A 15,583-nucleotide genomic window follows, 5' to 3' on the forward strand; every position below is an offset into this window, starting at 1 on the left:
TATCTAACTGAAGTTTTACTAAAGCTAATGAGAATAGTGTATGTAAGTTGACTGATGTAGAGCGTAATTCTATTAGACAATTTCCTGCAAGGAGAGTTGAAATTGGTAGAAATGCTGCACAAGTAAAAGAGATTTAATTACATGAGACATTTAGAAATTCAAAGATACAGTGTAGACAGGAACAGAAAGGAGTTATATATATGATGCATGGGAAACATGATGAATAGGAACCCTCAGGGATGATTGGGACAAGTAAGTGCAGATATAATTCTATAGTTGACAGAGATTATATGACGGGTAATCACTCTACATTTAGAGGCATTTATCATGTGTGTGGTAAGCAGTTTATTTTAACATTCTAAGTAACTGAATATGTTCTGCTATCTTGCATCAGTCTTTCCAGGAGTGTATCAAGTAGGTAGGATGAGTAGGATTAGTTAAACTAGTCTTAAAAGGGTGAGACATGGGTATGGCCAAGTGCATATGTGTTAGAAATGGGGTCTTTGGTTAGGAGTCAGGTTACCCCGTGTCCAAGCAAGGACCCTCACTCTAGTCAGGGTAAGTCACACACAATCCATATTATCCTATGCCCACCCTCTGGTAGCTTGGCACTGAGCAGTCAGGCTTAACTTTGAAGGCAATGTGTAATGTATTTGTGCAATAAATCATACAATAACACAATATAGCACCACAAAAATACACCACACAGTGTTTAGAAAAATATATAATATTTTTCTGGATATTTGTAGGTCAAAACGATAAAAGATGCAATATGAAAATGTAAAGATATCACTGGAAAGTAATATAAAAGGGGTCATTCTGACCTCAGCGGTAAAAGGCGCTTACCGCCGGTCAGAAGACTGCCATAACACCGCTGCAGTCGCGGTAAACCGCCACGGTCATTCTGACCCGCAACTGGCAAACCGCCAAAAACCCGACAACAACAAAAGTCCGCCACACCAACGGCCAGCGAAAAACTGGCGATGACCAAACCTCCACCGTCACGCCAACAGAAATACGCCCATGCTATTCCGACCCACAAATCCCCGCAGCGGTCTTTCAACCGCGGTATTCCATTGGCGGTACACACCGCCGCGCTCAAAATACACACACCTTTACAAAACACAGCCACATTGGACAATTCAAAATACACACACCTGAGACACATACACACACCACTCCCACACACCCATTTCCATATAAAACACACACCTACATCACCCACAAACCCTTACGACCACAATTGCGACTGAAGGCCAGAGAGAGACAGCACAGAATAGAGTAAACCATCAGACAGAGGCAAATCACAACATCACCCACACCACATCCACGCACAAAACACCACACACCACCACACTCACCACACTCTACAACACATACACCACCCCACACCTCATCCACACCACCCCATGGCACCCCAAAGACACCCCAGGTTTTCTGACGCAGAACTCAGGGTCATGGTGGAGGAAATAGTTCGGGTAGAGCCCCAGCTCTTCAGGACACAGGTGCAGCACACCACCATTGCCAGTAAGATGGAGCTATGGCAAAGAATAGTGGACAGGGTCAACGCTGTGGGACAGCATCCACGAAATCGGGACGATATCAGGAAGCGGTGGAACGACCTACGGGGGAAGGTGCGTTCCATGGTATCAAGGCACAACATCGCGGTGCAGAAGACTGGTGGCGGACCCCCACCTACTCCCCCAGAATTTACAGCATGGGAGGAGCAAGTCTTGCACATCCTGCATCCTGAGGGCCTCGCAGGAGTAGCTGGAGGAATGGACTCTGGTACTTCATTCCCCCCACCCCACCTGCATGCCAAATCATACCCCCACCCTCACCCCCACCCCCATCACACCAACTCCTTGCAAATGGCTCACCATCACAACCCACCCATCCCAACACCTAGCCCTGCATGCGTCCACGAAGCATGGACACCCATCACCAAAGCATGCCCACTGCACATACCCATCTCCCCCACAAGCCACCGTCACAACAGCCCCCACAAGGGAATGCCAGCACTGGGGTGCACGGCCACCCACTCATTGCACACTATGGCACACACAGAAGCAATAACCATACTCTTATAACCCTGCAGGACCCGAACGCCACCACACCGCCCAGGAGGGTCCAGAAATGTCCATCCCACCCCCAGAAGAGGCCCCCAGTGATGACAGCAGCTCTGTCTCCCTGGACCCAGATGACCAGCCCGGCCCATCGGGGACCTCGGGACAGTCGGTTCCCCTCACACAGCCACAGGCCAGAGCAGACCTACCCCCCTCTGGGAACACCAGCACAGCTCCCACCCAGCGGGCCCATGCCTCTGTCTCCAGGACACGTCAATCAGCGGTGTGTCCACCACTACAGGGCACCCAGGTTGACCCACTACCCCAACAACAGCAGGGACCTGGGGGCAGTGGTAGTGGGCACACGGTCCAGGGGACAGAGGCCCAGGGAAACAGGGGAACTGGGAGGGCTGCTGTGCGACAGGGGGGGACAGGCCCAGGGAACCCACTCTCCACGAGGCCCTCTCCTCCATCATGGGAGCATACCACCACTCCCAGGAGACAATGGCTATGGTACTGGCCAGGTTCCAGGAGATCCAGGTACTGCAGGAGGAACAGTACATGGGGTTCAGGGAAGAACTCCGAGCCATTAGTTCCGCAATGGGGACCATCGTCGTGGCTCTTAACCAGATTGTCACCACATTGCGGGACCATGTGGCACCACAAAGGGCCCCTGTCACTAGCATGGACCAAGAACAGCCTACCACCTCCGCCGGCGCTAGTGGACAGGAGGCCCCCACACAACAACAGGCCACCAGAACCCCACCTCCTGCAGAAGAAGAACCACCCCGCAAGCGGTACCTGAGATCTAGGAAGAAGACAGAGTAGGATGCCAAGACCCCCGCCAGCAAAGGATACCCCCTGATGTCATCCCACTGTCCCACATTGTCACCCTGTCCAACCTTGAACTGCCCCTGCTCCATCCTTCCACAGGCATATGGACAATGCACCTGTGAGACTGAAAATCTGGACTCTGCCATGGACATTACTCCACCATCACCCATCACCGATTTTCAAGCATGTCCCTAAATTTAGCACTTAAATAAAATCACTTATTGCACTAAAATTATCTGGAGTCTGCTTGTATTTTGAACAAATGTATTAGACATAACGGTGCCAAAATGTTCAGTTACATTGTGATGACAACATACCACTGTCACACAGCTGCCGTCCATGGGCAAATAAAGCAGAGGTCACGCAGTGGGGCCCACATCTCTGAAAACGGAAGGGAAAGTCACAACTCAGTTAACATAAACTGGGGGGAAACTCAGACAGTAGAGAGGCAGGAGACTGTAAGTACATGTGAAATGGCGGTGTTGATTCGTACCTGTGTGTTATTGAAAATACTGTTGTATCACTGTGTCCCTGTTGTCTGTGTCGTCCCCGTCGTCTTCCTCCTCTTCACTCTCCACAGGCTCCACAGCTGCCACAACACCACCCTCTGGACCATCCTCCTGCAAGAAAGGCACCTGGCGTCGCAAAGCCAGGTTGTGAAGCATACAGCAGGCCACGATGATCTGGCACACCTTCTTCGGTGAGTACATTAGGGATCCACCTGTCATATGCATGCACCTAAACCTGGCCTTCAGGAGGCCGAAGGTCCGCTCGATCACCCTCCTAGTCCGCCCATGGGCCTCATTGTACCGTTCCTCTGCCCTGGTCTGGGGATTCCTCACTGGGGTCAGTAGCCACAACAGGTTGGGGTAACCAGAGTCACCAATTAGCCACACACGGTGTCTCTGTAGCTGTTCCATCACATAAGGGATGCTGCTATTTCGCATAATGTACGCGTCATGCACTGACCCAGGGAACTTGGCATTTACATGGGAGATGTACTGGTCAGCCAAACAGACCACCTGGACATTCATAGAATGATAACTTTTTCTGTTCCTGTACACCTGTTCACTTTCACTGGGGGGAACCAAAGCCACATGGGTCCCATCAATGGCACCAATGATGTTGGAAATATGTCCAAGGGCATAGAAATCACCCTTCACTGTAGCCAAATCGCCCACCTCAGGGAAAACAATGTAGCTCCGCATGTATTTCATCAGGGCAGACAACACTCTGGACAAAACCTTAGAAAACATAGGCTGAGAGATCCCTAATGAAATGGCCACTGTTGTTTGGAATGATCCACTTGCCAAAAAATGGAGTACTGACAGAACCTGCACCAGAGGGGGAATCCCTGTGGGTTGGCGGATGAGGGACATCAGGGCTGGCTCCAGCTGGGCACACAGTTCATGGATAGTGGCACGGTCAAGTCGGTATCGTAGTATGATGTGGCGTTCTTCCATTGTCGACAGGTCCACCAGCGGTCTGTACACGGGAACATTCCTCCATCTCCTCGCAAGTCCCAGCGGACGGTGCCTAGGAAGGACAACATGGAGCACAGAGTCAAGCAAACCACAGGCACGTTTCCACAGCTTGCACAGTACACAATTCGCTATGCATTGAATGGCTTGTATGAGTGGCAATGCAAGGCCTAGGCCTGTGTGATGCAGTAGAAATTAAGCCATGTGGGCCCTTGAAATGGCGGCTGCCTGACCTGTTAAGTGTGACAATGGGATGTGAGGTCAATGCACTGGCGTTGCACTCCGTGGCGGTAGGCGGTCGAAGACCACGGTGCAAAGCCGCATTGGTTAACATAGAACCCTATGGGTTTCAGGAGCCAATGACGAAGTGCGCCGGCGGTCGCGGTACGCACCGCTGCGGTACGCCCCGCCGCGGGCGTGACCGCCATTTTCTATCAGCTTAATCACTCGAGACCTGATCATACACAGGAGAGGACCTATACTGCAAGCGCTGCTGTGACCTCGGTCTGGAAGAGACAATGGCTGCTGTGACTGGGGAAAGGGCCCCTGCCTTCACTTCTGAAGAATTGGAGAAACTCGTGGATGGGGTCCTCCCCCAGTATGCGCTACTCTACGGTCCTCCAGACCAACAGGTTAGTACACTGGGACCATGCTTTGTGGGCAATGCCTGGGTTGAGTGGGGTGAATGAACGAAGGTGCGGAGGGGAGCGTATGAGGCATGCATCAAACGACAGATGAGAGCATGTGCCACATGGCAAGGGTGGGGATGGGGGGGACACTCACATCGAGCATGCAGAAAATGTTGATATTTTATTTTGTCTCCCTGTACGTGTCACATAGGTCAGCGCCCATCAGAAAGTCGACATTTGGCGTGCCATCGCCAAGGAGGTCCGGACCCTGGGGGTCCACAACAGACAGGACACCCACTGCCGCAAGAGGTGAGAGGACATCCGCCGCGGGAGCAGAAAGACCGCGGAGGCTCTGCTGGGGATGGCCTCCCAATGTAGGAGGGGTGCCACTCGTCAATTGACCCCCCTGATGTCTCGGATCCTGGCGGTGGCCTACCCAGATTTGGATGGGCGCGTGAGGACATCACAGCAGACACAAGGGGGTGAGTACAAGCACATTCTGCTATCTTAGCACGCAGTGGAGGTGTCTGGGTGGGGGAGGAGGGATGTGGGTATCCCTAGGCCAGGGCGATTTCTGTAGGCTAGTCCCCTCCGTAAGGCATGGCCCTGTGCCCCCGCCCTCCACCTCTGTAGGGTGCCAAGTACAGCTATCCATGGCCTTGTGTCACCTATGTGTGCAGATGTCGTCCATTGGCTTGTAGGCCAAGTCTCACTGATTGAGTAGTGTACCCCAAGTGCGCAGCGTAGTGCAGGGGGCTTCTGTGTCTGTCCTCTCCGCCAACTGTGTTGCCAATGCATGCACTCAACATGTCTTTATTTCTCCCCCCCCCTTTTTTTGTCTGCTCTTCCTGTTCATGTGTGCATTAGCATCATCTGGCGGAGGAGAAGTGGTATTGGAGCACGAGGGAGCTGCATCTCACATGGCCCCGGAGGGCCATGCAACGGACTCTGATTTCACCAGTGAGACGGAGGGCGAGGGGGGCTCCACAACGGGGACACGTGGAGACATCAGCGACACCGACATGTCCTCGGAAGGGAGCTCCCTTGTGGTGGCGGCAACATCCGTGCCCACCGCAACAACAGGTACAGCCGCCACAGAGCGCACCAGCTCCGCCCTCCAAGCAGCCCCTCAGCGTTCGCCCCATGCCCGCTCGCACACCAAGGCGGGCATCTCCTTCGACCCAGGCACCTCAGGCCCTGCCCCAGTTACCCCTGCTGCCCTCAATGAGGAGGTCATTGACCTCCTCCGGACGCTCATTGTTGGGCAGTCTACCCTTTTGAATGCCATCCAGGGGGTGGAAAGGGAGGTGCATCGGAGCAATGCATACCTGGAGGGCATTCATTCGGGTCAGGCTGCCCATCAGCGATCGTTCAACGCTCTGGCCTCAGCACTGACGGCAGCCATTGTCCCTGTCTTCTGCCTCCCTCCTCCAACTCCCTCCACCCAGTCCCACTCCCCTGTTCCTCTGCCTATCCCAGACACACCTACAGACCAGCCTGCACACACCTCAACACCCAAGGTCAGCTCATCCAAACATAAGCACCACACATCCCACAAGCATTCACACAAGTAACATCCACATGCAGACATGCCAACAGCCACTGCCTCCTCTGTGTCCCCCTCCTCCTCGTCTCCCTCCTCCCTCCCTGTGACGTCTCCACTCACACTTGCATGCACCACTTCATCAGCCACTATGTCCATCACCAGCACACCCACCAGAACACTCCGCACACGTGCAGTCACCACCCCCACTGCCATTTACACGTCCCCTGTGTCCTCTCCCAGTGTGTCTGTCACCCCCTCTTCCAAACCACACAAACGCAGGCAGCCACCCACCCAACAGCCATCCACCTCACGACAGCCTCCGTCACAAGCACCTGCACCCAACGACAGCACACTTGACTCTCCTACAACCACATCCTCTTCCTCCACTCCCATACCCACTGCACCTACCCTTCCCATTGCTCCTAAAAAGTTTTTCCTCTCCAAAATTAACCTCTTTCCATCACCTGACCCACCCCCTCCATCTCGTAAAAGTCCAATCAGCACCTCAGCCACCAGAAGCCCTGGACCTACAAGGACCATAGTCCAGGGATATTGGAGTCTACCACCTTCGAGGGCAGCTACATCGGCCAGCAGCAAAGGGACAGCCAGCCCACCCCCTGGGAAAAAATCCAAAAAAGGCAAGGGTCGGCGTGAGAGGTAGAGACGTCAGCCTCCACAGGCACCACCCTGGCACCGTCAGGAAGTGGGGTGCCACCTGGCACATCTCCAAAGGGAGGCAAGGGACACAGAGGATCAGGCAAGGATGGCAAGGGCAGCACGGCCGACAAGTCCGGCAGCAGGCGAGCTGCCCAGGAGGGCCCCACCAGCCCCATTCCGGGGGTGAAGGAGTACACCCACGGGCACGGGACACCAGCACAGGAGGGCCCCGCAAGCGAGAAGTCGGATGGCGAGTGAACACCATATATTGGCCAGATCTGGTGCCCTGGAGACACATGTGAAGAACCGCTGAACAGGGCCCTTCAAGTCAAGCACCGCTGAACAGGGCACCGCCGTCTCAAGAACCGCTGAACAGGGCCCTTCAAGACAAGCACCGCTGAACAGGGCATTGCCGTCTCAAGAACCGCTGAACAGGGCCCTTCAAGACAAGCACCGCTGAACAGGGCATCGCCGTCTCAAGAACCGCTGAACAGGGCCCTTCAAGACAAGCACCGCTGAACAGGGCACCGCCGTCTCAAGAACCGCTGAACAGGGCCCTTCAAGACAAGCACCGCTGAACAGGGCCCTTCAAGACAAGCACCGCTCCGCTGGGCCCTTCCTCTCAAGCGCCACTCCGCTGGGCCCTTCAACTCAAGCACCGCTCCGCTGGGCCCTTCCTCTCAAGCACTGCTCTGCTGGGCACCGCCGTCTCTGCACTGCTCCGCTGGGCCCTTCCTCTCAAGCACCGCTCGGCTGGGCCCTTCAACTCAAGCATCGCTCCGCTGGGCCCTTCAACTCAAGCACCGCTCCGCTGGGCACCGCCGTCTCTGCACCGCTCCGCTGGGCCCTTCAACTCAAGCACCGCTCCGCTGGGCACTTCCTCTCAAGCACCGCTCTGCTGGGCCCTTCAACTCAAGAACCGCTCCGCTGGGCACCGCCGTCTCTGCACCGCTCCGCTGGGCCCTTCCTCTCAAGCACCGCTCCGCTGGGCACTTCCTCTCAAGCACCGCTCCGCTGGGCCCTTCAACTGAAGCACCGCTCCGCTGGGCACCACCGTCTCTGCACCGCTCCGCTGGGCCCTTCAACTCAAGCACCGCTCCGCTGGGCACCGCCGTCTCTGCACCGCTCCGCTGGGCCCTTCCTCTCAAGCACCGCTCCGCTGGGCCCTTCAACTCAAGCACCGCTCCGCTGGGCCCTTCCTCTCAAGCACCGCTGACACATTGGCAGAAGGGGCAGGCCCGGATCAGTGTCGGACAGGGCTGCACAATACACTCTGGGCACCAAGACTCCTCCAGTACCACTGGAGTCTGTCATCCACTTGTGAGACTGTGGCTTTGCACTCCCCAGGATGGCACAGGTGGCAAGCCACCCACTGTAGGGACTTGTGAGACTGTGGCTTTGCACTCCCCAGGATGGCACAGTGGGCAAGCCACCCACTGTAGGGACTTGTGAGACTGTGGCTTTGCACTCCCCAGGATGGCACAGTGGGCAAGCCACCCACTGTAGGGACTTGAGAGACTGTGGCTTTGCACTCCCCAGGATTGAACAGTGGGCATGGAGGCCCCTCGTGGATCTGGCGTCGTGGACTCATGTGGCTGAGGTGCCCCCCCTTCCCTTCCCCCTGAGGTGCCTGTAGTTTTCCTATCTGATGCCCCTGCAGTGTTCTCTCCAATGGATTCGGGTCTCATGTGTGGGCTTTGCCCATGTGTTGAGGACCATTGGCCCACGTACAATGACAGAAAGCCAATTTTGACGGGACAATTTACATATGTGTATATAGTTATGGGATGTTCGACTTACTTATTTACTTAGCCTTACAATATATTTGAATTCCAATAACATATTATTTTGTCTTTGCATTCTTCCGGGGGGTTTGGGGGGTGTCACTCTGAGTTGTTGCTCTGCATTGGTGTGTAGGTAGTTGGGTGGGGGGGGTGTGTCGCGTATGTGTGTGCCAGTATTCTTTTCTCCTCCCCCCTCCCCTGTGTCGTAGGTGCAGTACTCACCGTTGTCTTCTGCGCCGGCGTTCGTGCTCCTGGTAGAGGAGCAGGTAGACAATTGCTGGTAGGATGTGTAGTTCTGGTTCCATGCTGTCCAGATTCCTCGTGGAGTGTGTAGGGTGAGCGTTTTCCCGTTCGTAGTCTGTTTCCACCGTGTTTTTATCGGCGGGGCTCCCACCCCGGAAAAGGTGGCAGATTGGTGAGTTGTGATAGGGTGGGCGGTACATTGTCTGCCGCCTGTCTGTTGGCAGTGACCGCCGCGCTGTTTGTTTGTCCCGCTGTGGCGGTCGGAGTGTTAAAGTAGCGGTCTGTGTTGGCGGTTCCCGCCAGGGTCAGAATTCCATTTTTTTGGCCGCCTGCCTGTTTGCGGGTTGGCCGCCGCTTTAACACCGACCGCCAGGGTTGGAATGACCCCTAAAGTGTCTTAAGTCTTTAAAAAGCAAACAAAGTCTCTTTCAAGCACAAAGTACCTGGTTGGAGTGAAAAATCTACGCAAAGGGCCGCAGAGGAGGAGATGTGTGGAAAATGGTGTGTGCGTTGGTTTCGCCCCTTCACACACTGACTTGCGTCATTATTTTTCACGCGGGGAAGACGTTGCGTCGATTGCCGGCACGCGGACAGGTCTCCTCTTTGGGTCGTGGGGTTTTCAAATGCCCCGGGGTCTATGCGTGGAATCCTGGGCTTGTTGACCAGCTCTGCGTCGTTCCGGTGGGTGGAAATTTCTCCCTCACGGCAGGCGCTGAGTCGATTTCCCCTCTGGAAGTTGGGCGGCGTTGTCCAGGCAGGCCGTGCGTCGAAGATCCGGTCGCACCGCAGGCGCTGCGTTGATCTTTTCCTCGCGAAGTCGAGCGCCGTCTTTCCGGTTCGGCGTGCGGTGAATTTTTCACAGCGGAACAAGCTGTGGGCCGAATTTTTCGCCGCACAAGGAGTCCATTTGCAAGAGAGAAGTCTTTTTGGTCCTGAGACTTCAGGGAACAGGAGGCAAGCTCTATCCAAGCCCTTGGAGAGCACTTCTGTAGCAAAGCAAGAGAGCAGCAAGACAGCAGGGCAACAGCAAGGCAGCAGTCCTCTGTAGAAAGCAGTCAGGTGAGTCCTTTAGGCATCCAGGCAGTTCTTCTTGTTAGGGTGCAGGTTCTGGTTCAGGTTTCTTCTCCAGGAAGTGTCTGAGGTGGTAGGCAGAGGCCCTGTTTTATACCCAAATGTGCCTTTGAAGTGGGGGAGACTTCAAAGAGTGGCTTAGAAGTGCACCAGGTCCCCTTTCAGTTCAATCCTGTCTGCCAGGGTCCCAGTAGGGGGAGTGGCAGTCCTTTGTGTGAGAGCAGACCCTCCACCCTCCCAGCCCAGGAAGACCCATTCAAAATGCAGATGTATGCAAGTGAGGCTGAGTACCCCGTGTTTGGAGTGTGTCTGAGTGAATGCACAAGGAGCTGTCAACTAAACCCATCCAGACGTGGATTGTAAGGCACAGAAAGATTTAAGTGCAGAGAAATGCTCACTTGCTAAAAGTGGCATTTCTAGAATAGTAATATTAAATCCAACTTCACCAGTCAGCAGGATTTTGTATTACCATTCTGGCCATACTAAATAGGACTTTCCTACTCCTTTCAAATCAACAGCTACCACTTCAACATTGTATGAAGGCAGCCAAAATGTTAACCTATGAAGGAAGCAGGCCTCAAAGTAGTGTAAAAACGAATTTAGGAGTTTTACACTACCAGGACATGTAAACTACATGGGTACATGTCCTGCCTTTTACCCACACAGCACCCTGCTCTAGGGGTTACCTAGGGCACACATTAGAGGTGACTTATATGTAGAAAAAGGGGAGTTTTAGGCTTGGCAAGTACTTTTACATGCCAAGTCGAGGTGACAGTGAAACTGCACACACAGGCCTTGCAATGGCAGGCCTGAGATAAGGTAAAGGGGCTACTAAAGTGGGTGGCACAACCAGTGCTGCAGGCCCACTAGTAGCATTCAATCTATAGGCCCTGGGCTCATATAGTGCACTCTACTAGGGACTTACAAGTAAATCAAATAGTCCAGTTTGGTGTGATCCAAGGTTACCATGTTTAAAGGGAGAGAGCATATGTACTTTAGCACTGGTTAGTAGTGGTAAAGTGCGCAGAGTCTAAAAACCCAGCAAAAACAGTGTCCAAAAAGTGGAGGGAGGCAGGCAATAAGTTAGGGGTGACCAGCCTAAGGCTGTCAGGTCTAATATGTGTCCCCCCCAGCTGAAAGTGGGGAGAGCTACCCAACCTCCTGGGAGCTCATATCGCTAAGGCGGAAGTATCTGGAGAGACCATCAGCATTGGCGTGGTCAACCCCTGGGCGATGCTTCACTGTAAAGTCCATCCCCTGTAGGGAAATGGACCACCTCAAGAGTTTGGGATTTTCACCCCTCATCTGCATGAGCCATCTGAGGGGCCTGTGGTCTGTCTGAACCCGGAAGTGAGTCCCAAACAGGTATGGTCTCAGCTTCTTCAGTGCCCAGACCACAGCAAAGGCTTCTTTTTCAATAGCACTCCACCTCTGTTCCCGTGGTAATAGTCTTCTGCTAATAAAGACTACTGGTTGGTCTAGGCCCTCCTCGTTTAGCTGTGCTAGGACCGCCCCTATCCCATGCTCTGAAGCGTCGGTCTGCACGATAAATTCCTTGGAGTAGTCAGGGGCCTTGAGCATGGGGCCATGCACATGGCTTCCTTCAGGGAGTCAAAGGCTTTCTGACAAGCCTCTGTCCAAGTCACCAACCTAGGTTGCTTTTTGGATGTGAGTTCTGTCAAGGGTGTCATCATGGTTCCATAGCCCTTGACAAATCTGCGGTAATACCCGGTGAGGCCGAAGAAGGCTCTCACCTCTGTTTGGGTTCTAGGTGGTTGCCAGGCCTTGATAGTTTCAAACTTGGCCTGGAGTGGCTGCACCTTGCCACCACCTACTAAGTGTCCCAAGTACACCACGGAGCCCTGCCCAATCTGGCACTTACTTGCCTTGATGGTCAGGCCTGCGTGTTGCAGGGCCTGAAGAACCTCCTCGAGGTGGAGCAGGTGTTCCTCCCAACTGTCACTGTAGACGGCAATGTCTTCCAGGTAGGCTGCACAGAAGGCATCCTTGCCAGCTAGGATCCTGTTAACCAACGGTTGGAAGGTAGCGGGGGCATTTTTCAACCCAAAGGGCATCACCCGGAATTGGTAATGGCCCTCAGGTGTGGAAAATTCTGATCCCTCTTTAGCCCCCTCAGTCAAGGCGATCTGCCAGTACCCTGATGTGAGATCAAAATTACTGAGGAATTTGGCAGCGCCTAGCCTGTCTACGAGCTCATCAGCTCGGGGGATGGGGTGAGCGTCAGTCCGTGTGACTGAATTGAGACCCCAGTAGTCCACGCAGAACCTAAGTTCTGGCTTGGCACCAGGGGCAGCACCCTTGGGTACCAGCACCACAGGGCTGGCCCAGGGACTGCTAGACTTCTCAATAACCCCAAGGGCCAATATCTTGGAGACTTCCTCTTTGATGCTGGCCTTCTCCTTGTCTGACAACCTGTAAATTTTGTTCTTTACAGGGGGGCTGTCTCACGTGTCAATATCATGGACACACAAGTGTGTGCGTCCAGGGGTGAGAGAAAACAGGGAAGATTACTGTTCCATTAACTGGTAGCAGCCCTCTCTCTGGTCTAGGGTAAGGGAGCCAGAGAGAATGACACCCTCCACTGACCCATCACCTTCCTTGGCAGCGAGGAGGTCGGGAGAGGTTCACTCTCCTCTTCCGCCCCCTCATCTGTCACCAGAAGCATGTTGACTTCAGACCTCTCAAAATGAGGCTTCAGTCGGTTGACATGGAGCACCCTTAGGGGTTTCCTAGGGGATTGGAGGTCCACTAGGTAAGTGGCCTCCCCTTTCTGCTCCTTCACTTCAAATGGGCCAGACCAGCGGTCCTGGAGAGCTCTAGGCTCTACTGGCTCCATTACCCACACTTTGTCTCCAGGTTGAAACTCTACTAGGGTGGCCTTCTGGCCATACCAGCGTTTCATTACATCTTGACTGGCCTCAAGATTACTTTTGGCCACTTTCCAGAAGCGGTTCATCTGGTTGCGGAGGGCGAGCATGTAGCTGACCACATCCTGAGGGGGTGCCTTTGGAGCTTTCTCAAACCCCTCGTTGACAATGCTTAAGGGTCCCCTGACAGGGTACCCATAAAGGGGCTCAAAGGGACTGAACACTACCCCCTTCTGGGGTACCTCTCTGTAAGCAAACAGAAGGCATGGTAAGAGGACGTCTCACTTATGCCTCAGGGCTTCAGGAAGGCCAGGGATCATGCCATTCAAGGTCTTGTTGAATCTCTCCACAAGACCATAAGATTGGGGGTGATAGGGTGTGGTGAACTTGTAGGTTACACCACATGCATCCCACATAGACTTCATGTATGCAGACATGAAATTATTGCCTCTGTCAGACACTATGGGGGTCATTCTAACCCTGGCGGTCGGTGATAAAGCGGCGGCCAACCCGCCAACAGGCCGGCGGTCGAAAAAATGGAATTCTGACCCTGGCGGGAACCGCCAACACAGCCCGCCACATTAACACTCCGACCGCCACGGCGGTACAGACAAACAGCGCGGCGGTCACCGCCAACAGACAGGCGGCAGACAATGTACCGCCCACACTATCATAACTCACCAATCCGCCACCTTTTCCGGGGCGGGAGCCCCGCCGATAAAAACACGGCGGAAACAGACTACGAACGGGAAAACGCTCACCAAAACACACTCCACGAGTACGGAGGACAGCATGGAACCCGAATTAAACATCCTACCTGCTCTCGTCTACCTTCTCATCTACCACGAGTACGAACGCCGGCGCAGACGACAACGGTGAGTACTGCACCTACGACACACGGGAGGGGGGAGGAGGAAAGGTTACGGCCACACACATATGCGACCCCCACCCCCCCAAACAATGTACACACCAATGCAGAGCAACAATGCACAGTGACACCACCCACACCCCCCTGAAAAATGCAAAGACATAATTAAATTGTGAAGAAAAATTTATATAAAAAATAGGCTCTGATAAATATAGGTCAACTATGCAAAATATCCATACCAAAATAATACTATATACACTGCCATGGAGAACCGAGGCAATTAGTCCTCTACATCAAAATTAAATAGAACAGTCCGTGGGCCACAGTGTAGCGACACAAGGGCAAAGCCCACACAGGAGACCTGAGTCCTTTGGAGAGAACACTGCAGGGGCATCTGATGAAAAAACTACAGGCACCTCAGGGGGAAGGGAAGGGGGGGGCACCACAGCCACATGAGTCCACGACGCCAGATCCACGAAGGGGCCACCATGCCCATTGGTGTATCCTGGGGAGTGCAAAGCCACAGTCTCTCAAGTCTCTACAGTGGGTGGGCTGCCCACTGTGCCATCCTGGGGAGTGCAAAGCCACAGTCTCTCAAGTCTCTACAGTGGGTGGGCTGCCCACTGTGCCATCCTGGGGAGTGCAAAGCCACAGTCTCTCAAGTCTCTACAGTGGGTGGGTTGCCCACTGTGCCATCCTGGGGAGTGCAAAGCCACAGTCCATCAGGTGGATGACAGTCTCCACTGGTCAAGGAGGAGGCATGGTGGGCACAGTGAACCATAAATAGTGCTTGACAGGAAGGGCCCAGCGGAGCGGTGCTTGAGACGGCGGTGGCCAGCGGAGCGGTGCTTGAGACGGCGGTGGCCAGCGGAGCGGTGCTTGAGACGGCGGTGCCCAGTGGAGCGGTGCTTGACAGGAAGGGCCCAGCGGAGCGGTGCTTGAGACGGCGGTGCCCAGCGGAGCGGTGCTTGAGACGGCGGTGCCCAGCGGAGCGGTGCTTGACAGGAAGGGCCCAGCGGAGCGGTGTTTGAGATGGCGGTGGCCAGCGGAGCGGTGCTTGAGACGGCGGTGCCCAGCGGAGCGGTGCTTGACAGGAAGGGCCCAGCGGAGCGGTGCTTGAGACGGCGGTGCCCAGCGGAGCGGTGCTTGAGACGGCGGGGCCCTGTTCAGCGGTGCTCTTCTGCACGGTGGGGCCCTGTTCAGCGGTGCTCTTCTGCACGGCGGGGCCCTGTTCAGCGGTGCTCTTCTGCACGGCGGGCCCTCTTCAGTGGTGCCTATCTTCACGGCGGGGCCCTCTTCAGCGGTGCTCTTCTGCACGGCGGGCCCTCTTCAGCGGTGCCTATCTTCACGGCGGGGCCCTGTTCAGCGGTGCTCTTCTGCACGGCGGGCCCTCTTCAGCGGTGCCTATCTTCACGGCGGGGCCCTGTTCAGCGGTGCTCTTCTGCACGGCGGGGCCCTGTTCAGCTGTGCTCTTCTGCACGGCGGGCCCTCTTCAGCGGTGCCTATCTTCACGGCG

Source organism: Pleurodeles waltl, chromosome 8 (assembly GCF_031143425.1).
Source record: "Pleurodeles waltl isolate 20211129_DDA chromosome 8, aPleWal1.hap1.20221129, whole genome shotgun sequence".
NCBI classification, from domain to species: Eukaryota; Metazoa; Chordata; class Amphibia; order Caudata; family Salamandridae; genus Pleurodeles; species Pleurodeles waltl.